Raw genomic sequence first — 24,544 nt, 5'->3', positions numbered from 1 at the left:
TGGATTAGAGTGCCCAACTTTTCCTAAGCAGTGCAACAATCAAGATAATTTTCAATGTGCATGCCATTTCTAAATTTTAACATGAAGACCTTAGACCCATTTTCACAGGATGAGATTATTTCCTTCTCCCTCTCGGTATAATTTAACTATTCTCTTGTTTTTGTTAAAATGCTTATTTCCTGACTTTTTAAAGTAAGAAATTTTTTTGTTCTTGAATCTGCAATTCGGTTATTATGATGCAAATCATTTATAGTCCTCCAAGCACCAAATGAGATCTATGTCGCCCCATTTCACATCACGGCGGACTGTAAGAATAGATTATATTCTTTTTCTAGAAGAAATCATACGTGACAGCTTGGTTGGTGATGAGCGATTCTCGAAGCATAGTCGCTTTGCCTAAAAGAATACATAGTCGTGACATAACAGTCTCATGTCGTGGTTTGAGGTTTATATGCATTCTGATAAAAGTCACATACACAATGGCGGCATAAGCAATGGAACCTGTGATGTTTGGGCCTTCTGTGACGGGGTTGAAACCTCAAAAATTTAAAATGTACAATGAAATTTTGCATACATTTGAATGTATAATGCAGTGTATGCCCCCTTCTATACAAGTGCACTCACATAAATACTGTATAGAAGACCTAACATACAAAATGTAGGTTTGGTAGCCCAAAACCGTATCATTCATTCGAAACAGATCGTTCCAAAATTAAAGAGCATATTGTCGACGTTCAAGCATCACTTAGTCCGGTTTTGAAATTTTGTCAGTTTGGATCCTTATGAAAAATAATCAAAATTATTTTAAAGATTTCTAACACCTACAGTATATTCACTGATGTTCAGATAACCAGTTCGTGGTGCATAACTGTTAATATCAACTGCAGTAGTCCGTCAAAAACTTTTTGTGGACTTGACAATATTTGCTTGATAGCCAACGATATGCTCACACAATTAAAAAATTTAATTATTATTTTTTTAGTTTTTGAAGAGAAGAAAGTTTTTGTCTGCAACTCCTGATACCATGACATGCCATATGTGACATATACATGCCAGGGGTTGGCTATCTCACGAGAGGGACAGAGCCTGGGTTGTGACTGGTCTGTCGGGTTGGCTATCACTGATGCTGACCGGACTACAAAGTGTCATTAACACAATATCTTTCCTTACAGGAGAGCGTTTTGAATCATGCACTGAATTATTTTTGTTGCATATTGTTCAGTAGAACCTCTCTAATCCAGACTCCTCTGGACCTAAATGATTCTACATTATGGATACAGTTTTGTTTACTTCCGAGTTTTCATATTTAAAGCAGTAATGTGCTTCTTTGAGCATTTTGATTCATACTTTCCTTTAAAAGAAAATTGATAATAAATTAAGAAAATTAATAATTAATAATAATTAATAATATACCACTGCCATGGCCCCCTAATGAGGGGGGGGGGCTGACAGGGCTCCAGCCCTGGGCCCGGGTGCTGTGATCTATTTCGTTAATATAGATGGCAGCATCTAATAGACCTTATTCTGTGCTTTGTTTATAATGTCCAAGTGATTTAAGATTGCTGTCTGTTCTGCTTCTGTGTCTCACGCTCTCTCGAGCATTCGCAATCATGTAGCCAACGCGTTAACATCTATTTCTATTCGTGCTTCATCCTATATCATGTGTATGTGTATTAAATGCAATAAGTCAAAGAGTTCACTTCGTCTTCTATCGTCTTCCACTCGGACGAATGTTTCAGCGAGAATGAAACATAAAACTGGCGACGAACTATGGGATGTTTACCAAACTGATGCCTGATGAGAGCTGGTATGTTTATTTCGACATTGCTTTTCCTTATCACGCTCGAGTTTCGTGGCACTGGTATCTATTTATATTGATGTTTATAAAATTCTAACATGGCAACAATTGGGTCTATGCCTGAGTTCGATACCTCAAATTCGGGGTCCTGGGATTTATATATACAACAGCTGACTTTTTTCTTGGAAGCAAATGCGATAACGCTTCCTGAAAAGAAAAGGGCTGTTCTTTTGGCTGTGTGCGGAATAAAAACGCTAGGGATTTTGCGTTCCCTTGTGTCGCCTCAGCAGATTTCTGATGTGAGTTTCGATAACATACTCGAACTACTGAAGAATCATTTCTGCCCAAAACCCTCCGAAATTTATTGCAGATTTCAATTTCATAAGAGAGTACAGTTAAACAATGAGTCAGTAAATTCGTACGTTACCGAATTAAGAAAATTAGCTGAAAATTGTAAATTTGGTGCTACTCTTGCTGAACGATTGCGCGATCAGTTGGTATGTGGATTACGAGATGAAGGAACTCAACGGAAGTTACTGGCAGAGCCAAAATTGAATTTTGACGATGCTGTTGCCAAGTGCCTTGCAGCTGAAACTGCGTTTTCACAATCAAAACAAATTCATTCTCAAAATTCTCAAGTTTCTAATTCAGGAACTTCTGATTTCGTTGATCAAGTGAAGTGTAAAAAGAAATTTAATTCGAAACAAAAAAATGTTTCAAAGGATGATTTTTCTAATAACAGTTATGTATGTTTTGGTTGTGGTGGACGACATGACCGTTCTAATTGTCGTTTCAAATCAGCGACTTGCAGGCACTGTGGCAAGAAAGGGCATGTACAAACTGTATGCCGGGCCAAGAGTATTCAGAAAAATAAAGCATACACACATAATACACATGAAATTAAAACCGAAAATGAATATTCGAATTCTGTAGTTAACTTTTCTGGTTTCAAACAAGGTATCGAGGTTTTATTGAACAACCATGCATTAAAAATGGAGATTGATTCTGGATCTTATTATTCTATAATTTCTAAAGAAACTTTTGAAACTTTGTTTGGTTGCTGCAAACCTAAGCTTAGAAACACTTTTGTGAAGTTGCGGGATTTTCAAGGAAATTTAATTTCACTTCTAGGTTCATGCATAGTAGAAGTACAATTTGGGAACAAGAAAGTCAGATTACAATTGCTAATTTCAAAACGTAAATGCACAAATATTTTGGGTTTCTCATGGTTTGAGCCTCTGGGTATTTCATTGAATGGAGTCAAAAAGATTGAATCTAATCCTGTGGATTTTGTAATTCAAAAATATAGCGAGGTTTTTGATGCTGGATTGGGTACATTTGCAGGACCTGTCGTGTCTTTACCTCTTGATCCTCAATTTCCTCCCATTCGACTCAAGGCTAGGAATGTTCCACTTGCAATGAAACCAAAAATCGAGATTGCTTTGAAAAAACTTCAGGATGAAGGAGTTATTGAACCTATTTCGAACCCAAAGTGGTCAACTCCTGTTGTTCCCGTTATTAAACCTTCAGGTGACGTTAGATTATGTGGGGACTATAAGGTAACTTTGAATAAGGCCATGAATGCTCACCCCTATCCAATTCCAGCTGTTAATCAGTTACTGTCAAACCTGAAGGGTGGAGGATATTACGCTAAAATAGATTTAGCTCAGGCTTATTTACAGCTTCGTGTAGACGAAACTTCAGCTGAGGCCCAGACAATTGTAACTCACAAGGGTGCTTTCAAGGTTAACAGATTGCAATATGGTGTTAATGTTGCTCCTGGAATTTTCCAAAATATGATCGAAAATTTGTTTTCAAATTTGGAAGGAGTAGTTCCATATTTTGATGACGTTTTGATCAGGGCTAATTCTCTAGATCAATTAGCATCAAGATTAGAATGCGTTCTAGACAAACTTAAAAATGTCGGATTACGTGCTAAAAGAGAAAAATGTCTTTTTGGAGTCACTGAAGTTGAATTTTTAGGGTACCGTATCGATGCTGCGGGTATTCACCCTTCCAATTCGAAAATTGAAGCAATACGTTCGACTCCCATTCCAAAAAACAAACAACAATTGCAGGCATTTTTAGGACTGATAAATTTCTATAACAGTTTTCTTAAGGATAAGGCTACAGTTGCGGAAGTGTTGCATAGATTACTGGATCAAAATGCACCATTCAAATGGTCAAAGATCCACGATGATGCCTTCAATTCTCTGAAGGAATTGTTAAGTTCGGATTGTGTGTTAGTTCCTTTCGATGAAAAGCTTCCCATTGTGTTGGCATGCGATGCTTCACCTTTTGGAGTTGGTGCGGTTTTGAGTCACGTACTTCCTGATGGTTCAGAAGCACCAATAGCTTATGCCTCGAGAACTTTAACTACTACAGAACGGAACTATGCTCAAATCGATAAGGAAGCTTTGGGTATAGTATTTGGAGTAAAAAAGTTTCATCATTTTCTGTATGGTCACTCATTCACTATAGTTACTGACCACCAACCTCTGTTGGGAATGTTCAATAAAAATAAGCCCACGAAAGAGATTTTATCTCCGCGAATGCTAAGGTGGAGTTTGCTTCTAAATGCATATGATTTTTTGTTAATTCATAAGCCGGGAAAGAAAATTGGTAATGCGGATGCCCTAAGCAGATTACCGAATGCAAAAACTCCCGAATCCATGGTCACTTCTCCATTAGAAGTGCTATTCATAGAAGAATTAGAAAATCCACCACTTCATGCTGTGGATATCTCAAAAATGACTATTAGAGATCCAATACTTTCTAGAGTGTTGAACTGGGTACTAAAAGGTTGGCCTGTTGAGATGAAAAATTCACAGTTTCGAATTTATTTCATAAAAAGGAATGAACTATCAGTGCATAAAAATTGCTTATTATGGGGAAATAGAGTAATTATTCCAGTGCCAGGTCGATCTCGAGTTTTAAGTGAATTGCATGTCGCGCATCCAGGCGTTGAACGCATGAAAGCTCTTGCAAGATCGTTCGTATGGTGGCCAGGCATGGATGCTGATATTGAAAACTACGTAAGAAGATGTACGAACTGTCAACGTACAAGGCATGCACCTCCCAGAGTTCCAATCCATCCGTGGGAAATAACGACAAAGCCTTGGTCTCGAGTTCACATAGATTTCGCTGGACCATTTCAAGGACAAAACTTCTTGATTCTGATTGACTCTTACTCCAAGTGGACTGAAGTACGACGAATGACATCAACTACTGCCACCGAAACCATCGATGTGCTGCGCGAGATTTTCGCTACTCATGGTTTGCCGGATGTTGTAGTTTCCGATAATGGACCTCAGTTCACATCTAACGATTTTCGCCGTTTCCTGGAAAGTAATGGTATTCGTCAAGCACTGATTGCTCCTTACAGACCATGTGCAAATGGTCAAGCAGAGAGAACTGTCCAGTCGGTGAAGGACTCTCTAAAACGCATCGTTTCAGGTTCCTGGAGAAAGCGTCTTTCCAATTTCCTACTTCATCAACACATCACGCCATCTTCAGTAACAGGGGTCAGTCCAGCTGAGCTACTGATGGGAAGGAGGCTAACTACTGTCTTGGACCGTCTTCATCCAGACTTGGTGGGTGATAGAAGGTGGAAACAAGAGCAAGATGCAGCTACAGAGCAAAAGCAACGAAAAGTGAGACGATTCGATGCCAAAGATGCTGTCTACATCAGAAATTATAGCCAGGGTGCATCCTGGATTCCGGCTACTGTTGTGAAACCAACCGGACCAGTGTCATACAAAGCCATCACCAATACCGGAGATGTTGTCCGACGTCACGCTGACCAAATGATGAACCGTTATCCTACAGATCCTACAAGTTCAGAGATTTCCGGATCGAGTCCAATTCCTGCAGATGTGTCAACAGAGACTAGTGCAGAACCTTCAAGTTCAACGTTTGCAAACGAGCAGATACCAAACGATAACGGAACTGTGGCAACAAAGACTCCGAGACCGAAACGAACAATCATTCGCCCAAAACGACTGGGAATCGACGACTTTCCTAACTAAGAAGGGAGGGGTGCTGTGATCTATTTCGTTAATATAGATGGCAGCATCTAATAGACCTTATTCTGTGCTTTGTTTATAATGTCCAAGTGATTTAAGATTGCTGTCTGTTCTGCTTCTGTGTCTCACGCTCTCTCGAGCATTCGCAATCATGTAGCCAACGCGTTAACATCTATTTCTATTCGTGCTTCATCCTATATCATGTGTATGTGTATTAAATGCAATAAGTCAAAGAGTTCACTTCGTCTTCTATCGTCTTCCACTCGGACGAATGTTTCAGCGAGAATGAAACATAAAACCGGGAGTCAGGGGGGCCAGTGGAAAGATCTTTTTGATTTTCTTTCCTTCAGATATGTCCCATAGGGAAATAGACAGGACTCTTTAATATCAATCATATCAATTTGTACTCCTATGGACCGATATCTTGACCTACATACCTTAGATCTCATTGATATTTTTTTTAACTATACACATGTAAAAGTAAACGAAAAAAAACAAACCCGGAAACGAAGAAAAGAACATTGTACAAGGCCCCCCCCCCCGGCTCTCATGGCAGTCCTTCTCCTAGGAAGGAAGAAAAGACATTGTGATAGTCATGGCTACTGACACGTCAAGGACACCAGTATTTTGTGTGTCTTCAGGGCTATAGCCACTAGAATAAGGGAGGCCACCAGAATAATCCTTATCTAGTCGTCGAGCGTGCGTAGGGACCTACAGGGCTACCGCGCGACCCCTACTGTTTCAGTTCGTAGAAGGCCATAATGTCTCGATAGAATGAAAATTGGAGTAAACAGACGTCGTATTCCACAGTGAAATTGCCTCTGGGTGCCGATAAAGCACATGAACTCCCCCCACCCCAACATCCTGGAACAGGGGTCCGTAGGCTGCGCTCTTCAGCAGACTCCCTCTATAGTGAACTAATAGTGTGAAAAAAAGACAAAAAATGACAAGAATGGTCCAGGCCCCAGGCCTGAAGCTCTGCCAGCCCCACTCTCGTGGGCGGGTTGCGATACTGAGACAGCTTTGCTGCAAGCTTTTGTATACAGTGGATCCCGCATTACTTTTTCCTCCTTGGGTCCTGCGACTCTCTGGTGCCAACTCGACTCTCTTATTACTGATACTCATCGAGATTTCTCGTTTAAAGCGTTTTCCCGCAAAAAGTATTGTACGGAATGGCTGTAATGACGTGTGTACTGAATCACGTGATTTCGCTCACGGTCTCTCTAGTAACCCCCTCCCTCTCCCAGTCCGAACAAATCAAGGGGTTTTTTCCTTGCTTCTGAAAAAAACGGCTACATTCCGTATCGGCCTTTTTTATTCGCTGTACTGTCTTGAGGATACATCTCCCCTCAAAACTTCTATTCACAGACGATATTGTTGAACAGAAAAATATTTACGGTTCGCGTCTGCAAAAATACAGTTGTTCGAAATCTAGTAAAATACACTGCTCAAAACAATCAGGGGAGCACATGGTTTTAACAAAATTACGCAAAGATGTATACCGATAAGTAACATAAAATGAATCATCCATAATTTAAAGCCTAGCAGGAAACGGAAGAAGAAAACTTCATATGCAAATCAAAGTTCATGACGTCAAAAACCAGAAAAAGGAGATAAGGGCAGACATCGGGATGTTGCAGAAACGTCTGTTTTACTGCCGTAACTGTGAAATTTGATTGCGCATTATTTTTTTTTGAGACAAGGTGACTTGAGGATGTCTCAACAACGTGATTTACCGGAATCCATGGCATGGCGTGTTATAGGCAAACTGGAATCCGGGCAAACACAACGTAGTGTCGCGGACGCTGTTGGAGTCGCCAGAAGTGTTGTTGCAAGGCTGTGGAATCGATTCCAAGAAACAGGAAATGTTAGACGTCGACCAGGGCAAGGTCGGCCACGCGCCACTACAGCAACTGATGACCGGTATATACGGTTAACAGCCCGTCGAAACAGAACAGAGAATGCTACGCAGCTGCAAAGACGGTTGCTCTTGGCAACAGGATGAAGGGTGTCCATCCAAACACTACGTAATCGGCTTCATGAGAGAGGGCTCTATGCACGTAGGCCAATGGTCTGCATTCCGTTGACCCCACGCCACCGTGCGGCCCGAAGAAGATGGGCTGCTGAACATCGAGATTGGGAGCCAAGTTCTGTTTACAGACGAGTCCCGATTCAGTCTGGAGTGTGGCACCCGACGTGTTCTGGTATGGAGGGACGTTAGAGGTTCTCACGAATATTAACGTGGAGGCGCGTCTGGTCTTTCGGTATGGAGCAAAGCCGCTTGTAAGTTAAGCGTACCCACTCAATGTTAAAGAAAGGCCGCGGAATTGATGGCAGCGCCATCTGAAGTTTGATGGGTCAAACTTGCCGATTGATCACGTGGCTCCCACGCTTCTCTTCCCCCTTCCCTTGATCGCGTTATTCCGATTTCAACTTTGATTTATTTTTCAGTCTATTGCTACGGAACCTAAAAATCTTAATTCCCACTAAAGCGGACATTTTTAACTTCTTTATAGGAGACGTACTTGTGCATAAAAATATAAATCACTCAGTAACAATAACAATGTTATCGACACTTCAACAGCTAAATCTATACTTGTGAACACCCGTCTTCGTGTTCATTTTACACCCATCAAATGCACGCGGACTTATTCAATAAATATAATTTTAGTTGGCCCTCAGAAGGCCCGTTTTTATAATTTTAAAGATGAACAATTTGCCAAAATAACCACGAGCAATAGCTAACCAACCTAACCGAGAGTCTTCACATGAGTAAGTAAACAAAATGGCGCCGTGATGGGGAAATGCATTATGGGAAATGACTTTACTACCCGATGCTAGCAGCCAATCACAGGCCAGCAGCTACCCATCTAAACAGAAAGGGCGCTGATGCCGTTTGGCTACCAGTTTAACGATAGGACTGTTTACGCTTACTCTTAATGCAGCTTTGGTATGGAGGGACAGGGGCACTCGAAATAACCCCGCATTCGTTCGTGAAAGGTCACAATACAGACGAGCTGGTTGGATGGTATGGGGTGGAATCAGCATAGGCGGATGTACGGACCTGCATATCATTCGGAATGGCACTTTGACGGCCCGAAGGTATGCAGACGAGATACTGCGACCTCATGTCATCCCTTACGCTGGAGCCATTGGAGATTCCTTTGTTTTCCAGGATGATAATGCCCGACCGCATAGAGCTCGTCTGGTGGAGAACATGCTTGAAGCTGAAACAATACAGCGTATGGAATGGCCAGCGTGCTCTCCTGACCTGAATCCAATCGAGCATAGGCCGCCTGTTACTGTCCGAGACTTGCAGATTGCACTTCTTGAGGAGTGGAACAGTATTCCCCAAAGTCTGATCGATAACCTCATCGCATCCATGGCAAACCGGTGTGCAGCAGTCTTAGCTGTTCGAGGAGACCACACGCCCTATTAAAACTCATGCATCATGTCTAAACAGTACTTTTTTTTATCGTTTACATGTAACCAAATTGTTACCCTAAATCATCTTTTCATGTTTTTTCCATATTTTCAAAGAATTAAAGCTTAATTCCAAATTTTTTTACGTCATTTTTCTGTATTGCGCATTGATACGCGTGTACTATCCATTGTATGCCAATACGTGGCTGTCTCGCACGGTTTTCTTCACTTTTTTGCTTGCTCCTCTAATTGTTTTGAGCAGTGTAGTTGACCGAGTTTGCGTACATAAAAGATTAATTTTTTTCCCACGTGGATGAATCCTACGGTTCTAGCCCAAAAGAACGGTAAGCAAAACTAAAAATTTGAATTTTTGTTAAATTTTTATTTTGAGCATTAAGAGTTAATTATAATAAATCTATGTCAGAAGAGTTTGGCCCTGCATCGAGGCCAGTTGCGATGTTTGTTGAATTGCGTTTCATAAAATTTAAAAACGATTATTTTTAATAGGGCATATCTACAAATTACAGAGTAACCTCGTTCATACGTCACTCAGTTATACAACTTTCATGTTTATACCACGTTTAACTTGGGTAGCAACTGGTAACAATCAATTTTACACAACAATACAACAAATGCATTTTCATGTTAAAATATTTCATTCATTTATTTAACGTAAAACCTCAATTATTCGACGTTTTCACTTCGACTAAAACTCGGAAACTTTTGAAAAAAGAAAAACGTAATTTATATCCATCAAATGCACGCAAAATTTTTGTATGCAGTGAAAAAGCGTTGCTGCAACAGTTCTAGCATATTGTCATTGCAAAAAACATAAATTTTAGGGTGATTGCTGACGTATACGAAAATTGCCAGTGAGATTGCTGATGACCATTTAGAGTGGACACTTAAATAATTTGTTTATTGCCTCTTTCTCAGAATACGTAGATGTGGAGAGTCCCGAAGAAATGGGTTTCAATTGTTTTGACGGCCGTATGATCTTTCAGAATTTTTTCTCTCCCTATGTTTTCAACGTTATCCCGAGAGGGTGAGAAACTCTACTGTAAGCATTTGGGGGGTACAGGTCTGCCGAAAATAGGTACACATGCACAGCAAGTTCGTTCGATCATTTCCTGTAGAACTTTCTTTCGATGTGGTGCTTTGCTTGCTGACAGGGCCGTCTTAGGAGCATCATGGGCCTCCGGGCCAATTGATTTTTCTAAGGCCCAACCTAGAGAATTCTCGAAAATTTCAATTACTTCCCATTTTTGTGAGCCCCCCCCCCTATTCTCTTGAGGTCCGCGGGCCGTGCTCGGGTGGGTCCATGCGTTCAGACGGCACTGCTTGCTGACTGTGTCAAATTCGTCGTTCGTAATGTCGGAAAAACAAAAAACGCTCTCTTTAAAAAAAACGAAATTTTGGAAGAATTCAACAAGAATTTTAAATTGATAACGAAAGTTCATTTTGCAAACAGGCCCGTCATTTAGGGCTTTTGAAAATACACTAAAAATGGTATATATATACACATACATTGAGTACATGTGTTTTGCCCCCCCCGGAAAAAGTTGAAATAACGGCCCTGCTTGCAAACCAGTTGAATATGTTCGTTTCAACTTTTTGAAACGATTATAAAGTAGAGAAACAACCAAAGAGCAAGCTCCTGATTGAAGAAAAGTCCAAGATGGGGAAATTTTTGCAAGTCGAGAAGATTTTGTTGTAATTTTGTACTCAATGTCGTGTCCCAAAGGTAATGTTGTGCCAAATTTTATTTCTTTAAATGATTTGAAATGTGATTTAATTTCCTCTCAAGTATGAAATATTTTTTTAGAACAGAATTCGAATGCAATTATAACACATAAAATTTTATATGTATGGGGGGGGACATTTTTTAAAAAGGCTGTTATATTCACTTCGACTAACACATAAAACGTGTTTTATAAAACGGCCTCTTGAACGTCGTATAAACGACTGTAACAGAATTGTAAAGTTGCTCAGTTGCAGGGACGCCGGAAGTCAAAAATGATTGGTGTTGCTCAAAGTATGTCAGTTATTTCTTTGTACAGGCCACGATATTTACACATATTTTCGGCTCACCATACGTCCTTTTTGAAGTAGAGCGTCCCGTAATTCTATCGTATGTATTTTACAGTTTTTTGGATTGGATTGTTGATGATTTAGTTGGATTCGCGTTTCAAGTTCTCCGATAATTTAAATTGACAACCATCACCACAGAGTAAAGTCACGGAACATTTGAGTATAGTGTTTTAGAATATTGGGGAAGCTTACATTGAAAACAGAAAGGGGTACAAATACATAAAGCAGGGGTTCTCCAACTTTGTGCCGCGGCACCCTGCAAAGGTTTTTCGAAGAGACTCTTTGTCAAACTGCTCTGTGGGGATCCGCGGATAAGCGTTGATTAGAGAAAGAGGTGCTGCGGGTGGGAAAAGTTTGAGAGAACTCCTGACATATATATAAGTGTATAAGATGCCCCACACATCCTCCAACGCTGCCTGCACTAGGATCTTTGATGGGCCCCCAGGCCAAGTGATTTTTCTGAGGCCGTATTAGGCAAATTGTCGAAAGTTTCAACCGGATCTAATTTTTGTGAGACTCCTCTTCTTTTAGACCCTGAGCTGTGTCTGGGTGGGCCCATTCTTTTTGACGACACTCCCGCCCTTACCTAAGGGGTCCGGTGCGTCTCAACAGTTTCAGACACGAAAAATATTTTCCCGATTTTATATATTTGGTGGGGGGAAAGAATCGGCATCCATTATTTCAAAATATACAAGAATGCTGCGAAATATCCACACAAAAAATGCTAAATACACAATTCAATAAATTAACACAAAACCTGGCGAAAATTCAGCACTGAAGGTAATTTTAAACTAATTAAAGAAAAAAAAATCCTGAAACCGATAAAAATTTTGTACTTGATGAATCAAAAATAATTGAAAGAAATAATTCCAACATCAATAAAAATTCATAAATTACAGGGGGGGGGGGGGAATTTAAAATTGTTGAAGCTTCAGAATTAATTCAAGAAGTAATTTCAGAATTCATGAAAGCCTCCAATAGTTTACCGTGAGTGCAGGGGTCCACAAAGCACGGTGCCCAGTGCGACCGCTCCTGTCGCACACTCCTAAGAGCGGCTCTCACTTTCACAGCGGAAATCACTTTTTCTCATTTCCCTTTGACAGCCTCAACCGTTTTCTCCACTGAGGGCAAAGCAAGAATTGGGGAACGGGGGAGGGGGTGAGACTAAGGTGAAGAGATGCTTGGCTAGTCAGTGAATATCCTGTTGTTTAATATTTTGTTGGCTGGGCTATGCCCTCACATCCCGTAGGCTGGAATTTCTGGAGGGCCCAAGTAGGAGGTGGATTTAAGGACCGGCGCACAACCTGGGCCGCGTAAAACCCAAACATTACACTTTTTTCTAATTTACGGGGTCCATTATTTACTTTTGCCTCATCTCCCCCCCCCCCTCCCCCCAAGCAAAACTTTTCACGGGCTCTTCTGTAGTTCATTTATAGCTTGAAAAATCCCAAAAAATTATATTAATTGTTCCAGGCCCGTTCCCATGTCAGCCCTTCCCTTGTGGGGTCAAATGCCGAACTTGGAAATTGGGAGTCGACATCTGCACAACAATTTTACCGAATTCAATAGTTGAACTTAAAAATTATTGGCAACAATCCCAGTTTAAACGACAGCGGATGTTTTTTCTACAGTTAATTACATAAAAGAAAGCAAAAAAAATGTAATTTAAATAAAAGCAAACTTACGTGGGGTAGAATCTAGTTCATCATGTCACTATGAAATCCTTTGAACTTTGAAAAAAACAAATCTTAAGCATTTTTTTGCTCACATAGGAGTGTTTCATTATTCCACACATGGCCCCCACATCCTGAAGTAGGGCCCCTAGGCTGGAATCTTTTGCGGAGGCCCCCGACCAGACTTTCACGGGGCCCCTTTATGATGGATTTATAGTGTGAAAAAACAAAAAAATAATGAAAATCGTCCCGGGCCCCAGGGCTGGAGTCTTCCCAGGCCACCCCTTGTGGGGGACATGATTCCACGATAGTAGAGCAAATTTGTGATTATTACTATCTGATAAATAGTTCAATCTTACACGAACGGCAAGGAATGGTTCGATTCAGTACACGCAGCTGGTCATCCGACAGAGATGAACGGAAAAAAAATTACACACCATAGGAAGTCCAGCAGTACGGCTGCCGGCACACTGCGGTTCGGCTGGTGCGGTTGATCTTATCAGCAACCGTGGAATTTCGCGTGAAACACACACTGCTGTTAGCTACCGGGGTTTTTCATTTTTTAATGTCACGTGACATCTCGGGATTGGCTAAATTATTTTCACCAAGCTGAAGTTGGCTCCAGTTAGCATGCAAATTCGTGCTCATAAGCTGCATTGCACTAAAACCCCCTCTTAACGGATACTCCTTCTTTTACGGACAAATAATAATTTACAGTTGTATAATATATAAAAGTATGAATTTCAAACCTCTTTTAACGGTCACCCATTTTACATGGATTTAATTTTTTTGTCCTGTCCGTGTTCACAAAAAGGAGGGGTTTTACTGTATATACTAATAAAAATATTCATTTAATGAAATTTTATTTTCTGTAACAATATTTGCCGTTTGAAATTAATTCAGAGTTGAAGAAAGACAGCCTACAAGTTGACCCACTTTTGATGCTTTTACGATTCGTGACCAAATCGCACAAATTTTTTTATATATGATGACTGGAATCATAATTTATTTAAATAACATATATTAAAAAACTATTTAAGTAACATATTTTTGAAGTTTAAAAAAATTGGCCAGGAATTTAGCACGTTTTTCTTTGTAATTAAAGTGAATTTCAAATTAATTAAATTTCTAATTAATGGAAATTAAGCATAATAATTGTAAGTTTGGGAAACCCCATATGACCAAAAAAAAAGTCAAGGAAAAAATTATTTTCTCCTATTTAAAAAAAATATATATTTCTTTTGATGGTCAGGAAAAAAAAATTCAGATAGGAAATCGGAGTGAAATGTCTGAAAATTTCATGTTTTAAAAACCGTAAAAAATCAAAATTTAAAAAACATTGATACTCATTAGACCTTTTAGTTCCCAAAAATGATCATTTGGGGTAATTCAAGTATTACGTCAGCATCGAAGGTGTGGGGGGGGGGGGGGATGGGGGGTTCGGATGTGCGGACATTCCATGACAAAGGGGCGAGGGGGGTTTGAAGGTTGCTTACGTCATCAACCACCCCCTTTTTTGAAGATATGAAATATATATGACACTAAGCTGCTGACAAAATTTTACTGACGGGGGGGGGGGTCAAAAATGGCTGAAAATCTGCTTACGTAATACTAGAATGGCCCCTTTCATAAAAACATTTACGTGAAAAATATTAAACAAAGCATTGCACAAACGCAACGTTAGTCAAAAATGGGATTAAAAGAAAACCTCATAAAAATACATTGTGCACTCAATGTTTGCACCAAGACGGTTTTTGGCAAAAACCGATGCATGACATTAAGAAGTAACATGAATCCTGAGATCTTTGTCCTGATTCCACCTTCCTCTACACCTGGTTTTTTTTATTTTTTACACTAGTTTATTTCCAGTATGGACTTCGAGACGACAGCCTGTATTGCTTACCTAATCGTGAGAAATCGGAGAAATGAGCGACGCCGACGCTTTCATAGGTACTGGGTTCATACTTTAACCAGCCAACGTTTCACGAAAAGTTATTTCTATAAACTTTATTCCGATATGCGTGACTCAAATTTATTGAAGAAAAATCTCTGTTGTAAAGAATTACTCAAATTTGCCGCCCCTCTGAACTTGCTACCCCGGCCTGCTTAACACCCTGTACATACGGCATCAGGGCCGCACCTACAGAGGAGCAGGTGGGACTGGTGCCAGGGTCGTCTTAAGAGTATTATAGGGCCCCCCCGGGTCAAGTGGTTTTTAGGAGGCCCTACATGGTAAATCCTTGAAAATTTCAATCGGATCTCATTTTTGGGAGGCCCCTCTTCTCTTGAGGCACCCGGGCCGTGCTCGGGTTGGCCCATGCGTTAAGACGGCACTGACTGATGCCCCGACCTCCGAGCCAGACAGGAGCGCAAATGTTAACCTTTCATCTCTCCTTCAATATTAAAAGGGGGCGCCAAAATGCGTGCTTGCCCCGGCTGACCACGCATGTCGTTGTGGCCCTGTACATCAGTATGTATGTTGCAAGGTTTAAGGTACATACAGGGCCGCAGATACTTTTTTAACTGGAGCTAGCAAGCTTTTGGCGTCCCCGTGTAAGGAAACGTTAGAAGGAGTGGCGTTAAAGGGGAAATTCGGCGCCCCCGCTAGTTCAGCACTCGATACAGTGGACCCGCTCTCTCTAGTTGCGGCTTTGTAAATCAAAAACTGCTTGAAAAGAACGGTAGGTGTGAAAATTGTCTTAGTGCACTCTTCGATATTACCCGCGTACAATGTTTTGTTTAGATCAGCGGTTCTCAAATCTTTTTTGACCCACGGAGCCCTTTCCTGTATGTAATTTCTATGGCGGGGCCCCGTAGGCCTATTTTTTATTTATTCATCAAAGTTACTGATTTATTTTTATTAAAAAATATTAATAATTATTTTTTTCAAATTTACTGGTTCTTTTTTTATTTTCCTCGAGGGCCGCGGAGCCGTTGGGAGTTCACACGGAGCACCGGTTGAGAACCGCTGGCCTAGATGGTTTTTTTTAATTGCAAAAACAACAGATAGACAGCCACATTCATATACGATACAAAAATAAATACCAAAAAAAAGCAAAACACACGCTTAGGGACATATTTCCTTCCCGGTTCATATACTTATGCTTTTAATAAATGTTTCAAAAGTTTTATATGGAATTTTTTTGCAAATATAAAAATTTATTCCTTCAGATGTCTAATTATTTTTATTTCTGATAATTTTTTATGAATTTATTAGAAATGGTTGGGCCCCGTGGTAATTTGTACTTTTTTGGATGAGGTAACTAATTGGTTTTTGCTAAAACGTTATAATCGGGATTCAATGCATTTCATTCAAGTGTTCTAAAATATATATCTCGGTTTTAGCGTAATCACGTTAGTTTATGAATGTCATTATAACCGAGTTTTAATGTATGCTCATGTAGGAAAGCAAAAAAATTTCACTAGTTAGAAAAATTTTTTCTTCATTGGTTTTTTTTATTGTTATCAGTGCAAAAGCGCCAAACAAAGAATTAGCTTCTGTCGAATAGAACTTCGCCATACAGTTCTTCGAATTTGTCTTTTCCCCTCATTTTTATGACAACCTAGGAGAGCAATTCCTTTGTCCAGTGCATCCGAAATCCCATCACCCTCCTTGTCAAACCACTTAATAGACAATGGAAGACCGCAACCGCAGGTCCAGCCGAACCGTCATCAGGGTGTTCAAACCTTTGCAATACATGATGGCAGCTTTCCGGTTATCCCAACCGTCCAAAAAAATGTGGATTTTCTCGGTTGAAAAAACCGCGCTCAGCGGTTGTAGTTGTATCTGTGCGTTGACAGAATAAAACTATAGATGATGCCTTTCCCCCCCCCCCCCCAACCGCCTGCAACCGCGCCGTAGTCAGGTCCCGGCCTACAACAGAAACGATTTTTTTCCCCTTCATATGGTAGGTATACTGCCTATCTATTCAAGGAACAGCCAGGCTGCACACCAATTGTATGCTATCAGCGGCTCTCTTTTCGCTGAGTAGTAAAAAAGACCGACAGCTAAAATATTGTTAATTGAGCGCATGTGTTGAATGGGTCTGCAAAACGATTTTTTCCTCTCCCTATAGAAATATTTGGTTCCGTTCGCAATTCCTACATTTCCGCGCGGGAATCGGTGCCGGCTTTGATTTTGAACAATACAACCCAATCACACGGGTATATGAATACAAGAAATGTGGGAAGAAAACGACAACTACATTTGCAAGGACATTTGGTTAATGGTGTCCTTTTTTAAGCAAAATTCTGTTTTGTCAACCCTAGGGGATAATGAGCAAGCCTGGACGTCTGGAAAAGTGTGCAGACTTCTCAAACATAAATTCATTGGTAACTTATGGCCCGAAATAGGGCCAGGCATCACCTCAGAATGCTGATTCTGGTTCTATGAATTCATGGGTTCTCCGTGGGTTGGGGGGGGGGGTGGCTTTTACAGTTGGCAGTACGGAAAGTAATGAAAAAAAAACATGCAAATTAAAATAAATATAGTGATTTAGCTAAAATAATTTTTTTCAATTACTTAAAAAAATTTCCTTCACTTTTCCATTGTACAACATGATGTATAATTTGTGTATGTCCAGAAAAGAGATGCACGAGACATTTTTGTCTCAATTTTCATGGTGCATGCAATCAGTGTGTGATCTCGTATATCGAATCATTTTTTCTTTCATGCACAAGAATCATTGTTGAGATTTGTCTTCTGTAAATATAGAATGCTGAAATGATTATTCACATTCGTTCTGAAAGTAGTTTCAGAACGCATGGGGGTTTCCTGGTGTTTTCGACGATAACTTCATGGTCATTGGCGTACGCAAGAGGGGGTGGGGATTGGAGTTCTAACCCCCCTTGAGCCAAAATTGTAGTGTTATTTTGCAGGTAAAAACGTGAACCACCCACCCCCCCCCCCGAGAAAATTTTGCTTACGCCTATGTTCATGGTGATAATTAAAATGCTGTGTATCTTTTCTTTTTATTTGTAGTCATTTATGTATTTTTTTTCTTCACAAATTCTCTCACACAGTCAGAAGTCATGAAAAATAGAAAAACAAACGTCGAACCATTTCTCCTTCGTCTCTGAATCTCAATATACAGCATCTCATTTTATTAGGATGGTTTTTTTTAAATACATGTTTCTGTGTCGTCAGAAACATGTTTAATCATGTTTAATACATGTTTCTGTCTACGTCAAAACATCGCTTGTCAAAACATCGCTGTGACAAAAACATCGCTTGTCAAAACATCGCTGTGACAAAAACATCGCGGTCAACAACATCGCTGTCCCAAACATCGCCAAATACCTCAAAACATCGCCTGAACATGGCCCTCGAAAAAAGATCGCCTTCTGAAAAATTTTTAAATTGAAAATTTAATGGATTAAAAATTGTAATGGAAATCACCTCATCCCTTTTTTTTGTTCAACTGGTAACCAAAGCTGCACTAAAAGTGCATTAAACTTTCAAGCGGCTTTGGTTGTGACAAAGCCAAACTGTCATGTGTATGTCTGTGTTCGACTGTTTCCACACCTATTAGTTTTCTCTCAATCCTTCGAATTCGGCCTTTTTTTGAGAAAATGAACAATGAATAGAGAGAGTTCTTATAAATTCTGTATTATACAAAAAGGTTTGTTTAACAGCTGGCTGATGCGAAGATATACAGGGTGATTATAAAAAACTATCCCGACATATGGGCCCCTAACTATCATACCATTCACAGAAACTGAATGAAATTTTGGCATAAGGTATTTTGAGGTATGCGCTCAAGAATGATATGGAAAACAACAGTGTCACTCTAACAGTTACGATTACAGTGAGAATATTTCGAAAATATCAAACGGCAACACCAAGTTTTTTGTATTGGAATGTGATCTCCATTGTGAAAAACCCTAAATAGCGTTCGAACGGCAACTGTAGCATGAAAATCACCGGCGGTAGATAGGCTAAAAGTGAGGACAACCAATAAGGACAGAGAAGCAGCATAAAATAAAGCATTTTATTGTGTTTCACAAATTTTCCACAGGACCTTGTGGAGGACTAATCGGGCTGGGATCTCAGCCGAAGAAACGGTGTGACGAATGAAACGAACATTAATGCTCTGGTGCACGACAGAGTCCTTTTTACTTTTTCCTTGCCTAGCTCCGGGGATTTTCGTGCTACAGGTGCCATTCCAACGCTATTTAGTGTTTTTCAGTATGGAGATCGCATTCCAATACAAAAAACTTGGTGTTGCCGTTTGATATTTTCGAAATATTCTCACTGTAATCGTAACTGTTAGAGTGACACTGTTGTTTTCCATATCATTCTTGAGCGCATACCTCAAAACACCTTATGCCAAAATTTCATTCAGTTTCTGTGAATGGTATGATAGTTAGAGGCCCATATGTCGGGATAGTTTTTTTATAATCACCCTGTATTTTGAAAAGAGAGAAAATTTAACTGCCCCTGCGGGGAATCAAACCCACTTCCTTTCACTAATCGAGTGAACACCCTAGACCAATGGTTCTCAACCTTTTTTTGTTCATGACCCCCCCCTTTCAACCATTTTTCATTCCTGTGGCCCCCTTGCGACCATGATCAATTTCCTAACCCCCCCCCCCGTTTTCCCGTTAAATGACAATTGTTCAAATATTGTTTGCAGTATAAATATGTGTTTGAATTTAATTTATTTTTAATTTATGAAAATTAAAACACAATAAAAAAAATATATAATAAGTTATTTTCAATCAATGTAAACATTGCGCTTGCAGACGGCATGTCATCAAGTTACTGTTCAGGATGAAGTTTGAATTATTTACAAATTTGAATTTGGGTGAATCAGAATTTCGAACAAATCACAGGAAGTATAAATAATCAGATTTCAAAAAAAATTATCGGTTTATTGATTATAATTTCGATACGGTGAGATTTTTAGTCGTCGTGAAAATCTGATGTCTCGCTGAATGACAAGTTATATCCAAATGGGTTTTTGGTTCATAATGTGACCTCTCTCCCACAGGCGAACGAAGCAACGTGTGAGTTGGCTTAAATACAATATTTCACATAACAGACACTACTGTATGTAATGTACAGAGGGCATAGGTAACAAGACGTATGGTATTTCACTTTACTGGCAAACCGCGTTCACCCTACAGGAATACTTTCAATTAGAAAAATTATCCAAATAACGTGTATAGTACTCAGATATGCCATTCATGTTGCAAGGGAGTGTATAGTTATTAAAATAAAAATGTTAACTTTTTATACGGACACGTGTGCTCAAAAATCCAATTACGATGTTGTTGCAACGTCTCTTTTGACGCCAACAAAACAGTTTTATTCGCATTTAACGTTGTTTTTTGGTTGGTTGTCTTCAAATAAATGTTACCGTCAATCACTGTCAATAAAGTGACACTGTATGCATATATATGTGCATTCATCTCGAAACCTTATAATTATTGATAAGACAAGCTTTTATGACAAGGGCTTTGATTTTTGTGACCTAAAGAAGAAACTTAGTAGCTAATAATTTATCAGCAACGACGTTTCATCTCTAGGTAAAAATCAGAGCCCTACTTATGAGAAATTGGTTACACGCACGCAAAAAAACTCAACTTTGCAAGAAACGCAAAGGGAATTCCTGATATTCGAATTAACCAAGTTCACCTGTACCTGTATTATTTCTGTAATAAAATCTCAGAAAAATATGAGATAGTGTATATCTTAAGGAATAAAGCAATAATAAAATAATGAAGCGCAATAAAAAATATCCGATGTCTTTTTGAAACGATGTTTTTGTCACGGCGATGTTTTTGTGACTGCGATGTTTTGGCGGGCGATGTTTTTGTTGGCGATGATTTGACGCGATACCGTTTCTGTGTCTGTGTGTATTTGTTTATTTATACTTATGGTGAGCTTTGAATTTTAAATTTTGGTAATAGCGCTGGAATAAACGATTCTGCAGTATGATTTTCTTTTTTTTTTGTGGTATAAACTTCAGATAACAAAGCTATGTCTCATTATTGCATTTATTATTTTTTTTTTGTTTTATTTTCTCAGTGACTTTTTTTTGTTTTTTTTTAACTACATCGATGAGACTATTTGATGTTTTTATCTCTTTACACGGCATAATAGCAATAAGCTTCCTTACGATTTTCAGCAGTAAATGTGTATAAATTAACGAAAAAGTAATGGGTATAGTGCATGGTTTCCCAACCTTTTTTTTGTCCCATCGCCCCCTTCTTCAGAAATTTTTTTCTCCCATCGCTCCCAACGCAATCTAACCCATGGGATCCTATGTTACACCCGTAGCTTCTACCGGTCCCCCCCCCGGAACCCAAGGGGGCGTTAACACCCACGTTGGGAATCACTGGTATAGTGCATGGGCGGAGATACAGGGGGCATGCCCCACCCTCAGCGTTAAAGGTGGAGTCGACTAATCTAATGTATATATTTATATAGGAATTGACATCATTATTAGCGTGCCCCCCCAACCCCAGACGTCCAAGCCTATCTCCGCCTATGGTATAGAGCAGCTTTTTCAAAGTGTGTGTCGCTGTTTCTAGGGGCATCGACAACCTTTATGTGAGGTGTCACGGCGAGCTTTATATATTCATTTGTGCACCTATTTATGCTTTGAAGAAGTTACGGGTAAAGTTTATATGGGAAAATATCTATTAATCTATCTTGAAGAGCCCCTGGCGAATCGTGAATTAGGCAAGGTAGCAGTGGTCGACAAAAGTTTGTGAACCATTGTGTACCTATAGGGAAAAGTGTTCCACTGAGAGAGGGATTAACTTTACAAAATATTTGGGCTTGTCAATGCTAAAATAAGAAGGCGAGATCTTGTCAGTGCCACTCAAAGGGTTTAGATTCAACTAAAATCAGCGATGAAGTGTACTATCTCAAGTCTATTGCTGTGACTGCCGTTGTGGTATTCATATTCTATGATGCTCATTTTATTCTCATGCTTAATGGATATACAGGGTGTATTGGACGTGAAATGACTAGCAAACAAAAGGAGCTATATTTACAGCTATGCAACTCACAAGGAAAGGGTGTTTTTTCAAAAATTTTAATTTAAAAAAAAAAAAAGCTCTTTCATTGCAATATTTGAGCTATGTTCAAATAGTGATTGGTATGATTGGTATTGCTCTAGCAACACGAGCAAATACGGGGTGATTATAAAAAACTATCCCGACATATGGGCCCCTAACTATCATACCATTCACAGAAACTGAATGAAATTTTGGCATAAGGTATTTTGAGGTATGCGCTCAAGAATGATATGGAAAACAACAGTGTCACTCTAACAGTAACGGTTACAGTGAGAATATTTCGAAAATATCAAACGGCAACACCAAGTTTTTTGTATTGGAATGTGATCTCCATTGTGAAAAACCCTAAATAGCGTTCGAACGGCAACTGTAGCATGAAAATCACCGGCGGTAGATAGGCTAAAAGTGAGGACAACCAATAAGGACAGAGAAGCAGCATAAAATAAAGCATTTTATTGAGTTTCACAAATTTTCCACATGACCTTGTGGAGGACTAATCAGGCTGGGATCTCAGCCGAAGAAACGGTGTGACGAATGAAACGAACATTAATGCTCTGGTGCACGACAAAGTCCTTTTTACTTTTTCCTTGCCTAGCTCCGGGGATTTTCGTGCTACAGGTGCCATTCCAACGCTATTTAGTGTTTTTCAGTATGAAGATCGCATTCCAATACAAAAAACTTGGTGTTGCCGTTTGATATTTTCGAAATATTCTCACGGTAACCGTAACTGTTAGAGTGACACTGTTGTTTTCCATATCATTCTTGAGCGCATACCTCAAAATACCTTATGCCAAAATTTCATTCAGTTTCTGTGAATGGTATGATAGTTAGGGGCCCATATGTCGGGATAGTTTTTTATAATCACCCTGTATGTTCTCTATACAAATCTACAATTTTAGATCGATCGCCGCCAAATTTTGCATATATACCAAATGGGACCCGACTTGAACGATAGGCTACTTTAAAATTTCGTCAGAGCAGGGCAAGTGCCCCAAATGGGCAGAAAACTGTAGGGCAACAATGCTTTCTCGGCCTCAACAATCACTTTCCGAACGTTTACTTTGGTTACCGTGGTTCCCTAGCAATGCGTTCAAGACGTGTTTTATGCCTTTAGAATGGTTTGTCATTTCTTCAACGCTGTCAGTATATGTATAATATTTATGCTTTTATAATGGTTTGCCACTTTATTCAATCCTTCCAGTTATGAGAGCTTTTTGAATAGACACCATCATCAGCAACACTTTGAGGGTAAGGCAAAGGATGATCCCCCATATAAATCAGTGTTAAAATGCCGATTTTAATGTAGAAATGCGGAAATTTGGTGGGGTTTTTTCTGTCACATCAATAATTTTAAAAATTGTATTAAATACTCGATTTTTGAAATATTTAGTTCGCTTAGAGATAGATATACGATTAAATATGAAGTAATTAGCCCCGGACCTACTTTCGAGCTGGATATTCATGCAATAACATTGATTTCAACTTTTTATTTATATCTTCTCAAGCATGAAAATTAATGTCTCCGCGAATTGTCTTTTGATATTCAACTGCATAAATTCATATATGTAGGTTGTTTTAAAATTAATCATGGGCCCATAAAGTGCATCGAAGAAATTCCACAGCTTTAATTAAGCATTTTTTGAAGCAGAAACAGGCAGAATCGAAATACCTAGCACCCTTTAAAAAAAGGGGAAAAAAAAATATATTTTTTTACGTTTCTTTAAATCTAGATTTGTTTTTTTCATGAGTCGCGTAGGAAGTCGCCATATTGGTGAACTTGGACACGGTTTGCAATTCCCTCAAAGAAAGAGGGTGGTATCACGTGATTTTAAAAAGCCTCAATGAAAAAAACCCGGGCAACGCCGGGTATTATAGCTAGTATCTATATATAACTGATTTTCTGTCTGTGTGTATGTTCTCTATATAAATCCACAATTTTAGATCGATCGTCGCCAAAATTTGGATGCATACCAAACAGGGCCCGGATTTAACGATAGGCTACTTTAAAAGTTCGTCAGAGAAGGGCAGATACCCGAAATGGACGAAAAATCGTCGGGCAACAATGGTTTCTGGGCCTCAACAATCACTTTCGGAATGTTTACTTTGGTTACCGTGGTTCCCTAGTAATGCGTTTTACACGTGAGTAGTGGGAAAAGGGGGTTTCTGGAACAAAGGACTTAGTACAGTCAAGGCTAGGATCGGAAAAAGGCGCAAAAGGCGTTCGATGTACGCATGCGCGTCAGGTGCTTCTTGGGGGGGATTATTCATAGGGTCCTTGAACTTCGGGAATATATATTCTACAAGATTTTTTTTCATACGAAAATTATAATTGATCCGTTATAAAAGAATACCCAATATGATGTTCTCAAGAAAATCGCACCTGTTCCCTACTTTCACTTTCGGAGAAGATCGTTATGCACCTGTTCATCCGGGGGACGTTCTCAAGAAGGTGCACCTTGCTCGACCTACTTTTACTTTCGATATTGAACACCTGTTAACCTGTG

General features: G+C 39.5%; 1 protein-coding gene across 4 annotated transcripts in view; it reads right to left on the bottom strand.

Moving 5' to 3' along the window:
* The window catches only part of LOC149076644 (rho-related BTB domain-containing protein 1-like), a 406,423-nt gene that overhangs the window by 40,921 nt on the left and 340,958 nt on the right, over window positions 1–24,544 (bottom strand). The window lies entirely within an intron of this gene.

The sequence above is a fragment of the Pholcus phalangioides genome, unplaced genomic scaffold, assembly GCF_987345545.1.
Source record: "Pholcus phalangioides strain wild (caught in Gottingen) unplaced genomic scaffold, Ppha-v1.0 ptg000015l_1, whole genome shotgun sequence".
NCBI classification, from domain to species: domain Eukaryota; kingdom Metazoa; phylum Arthropoda; class Arachnida; order Araneae; family Pholcidae; genus Pholcus; species Pholcus phalangioides.
The sequence above is the reverse complement of the archived record's forward strand: the minus strand, read 5'-3'. Positions and strand labels throughout refer to the sequence as shown.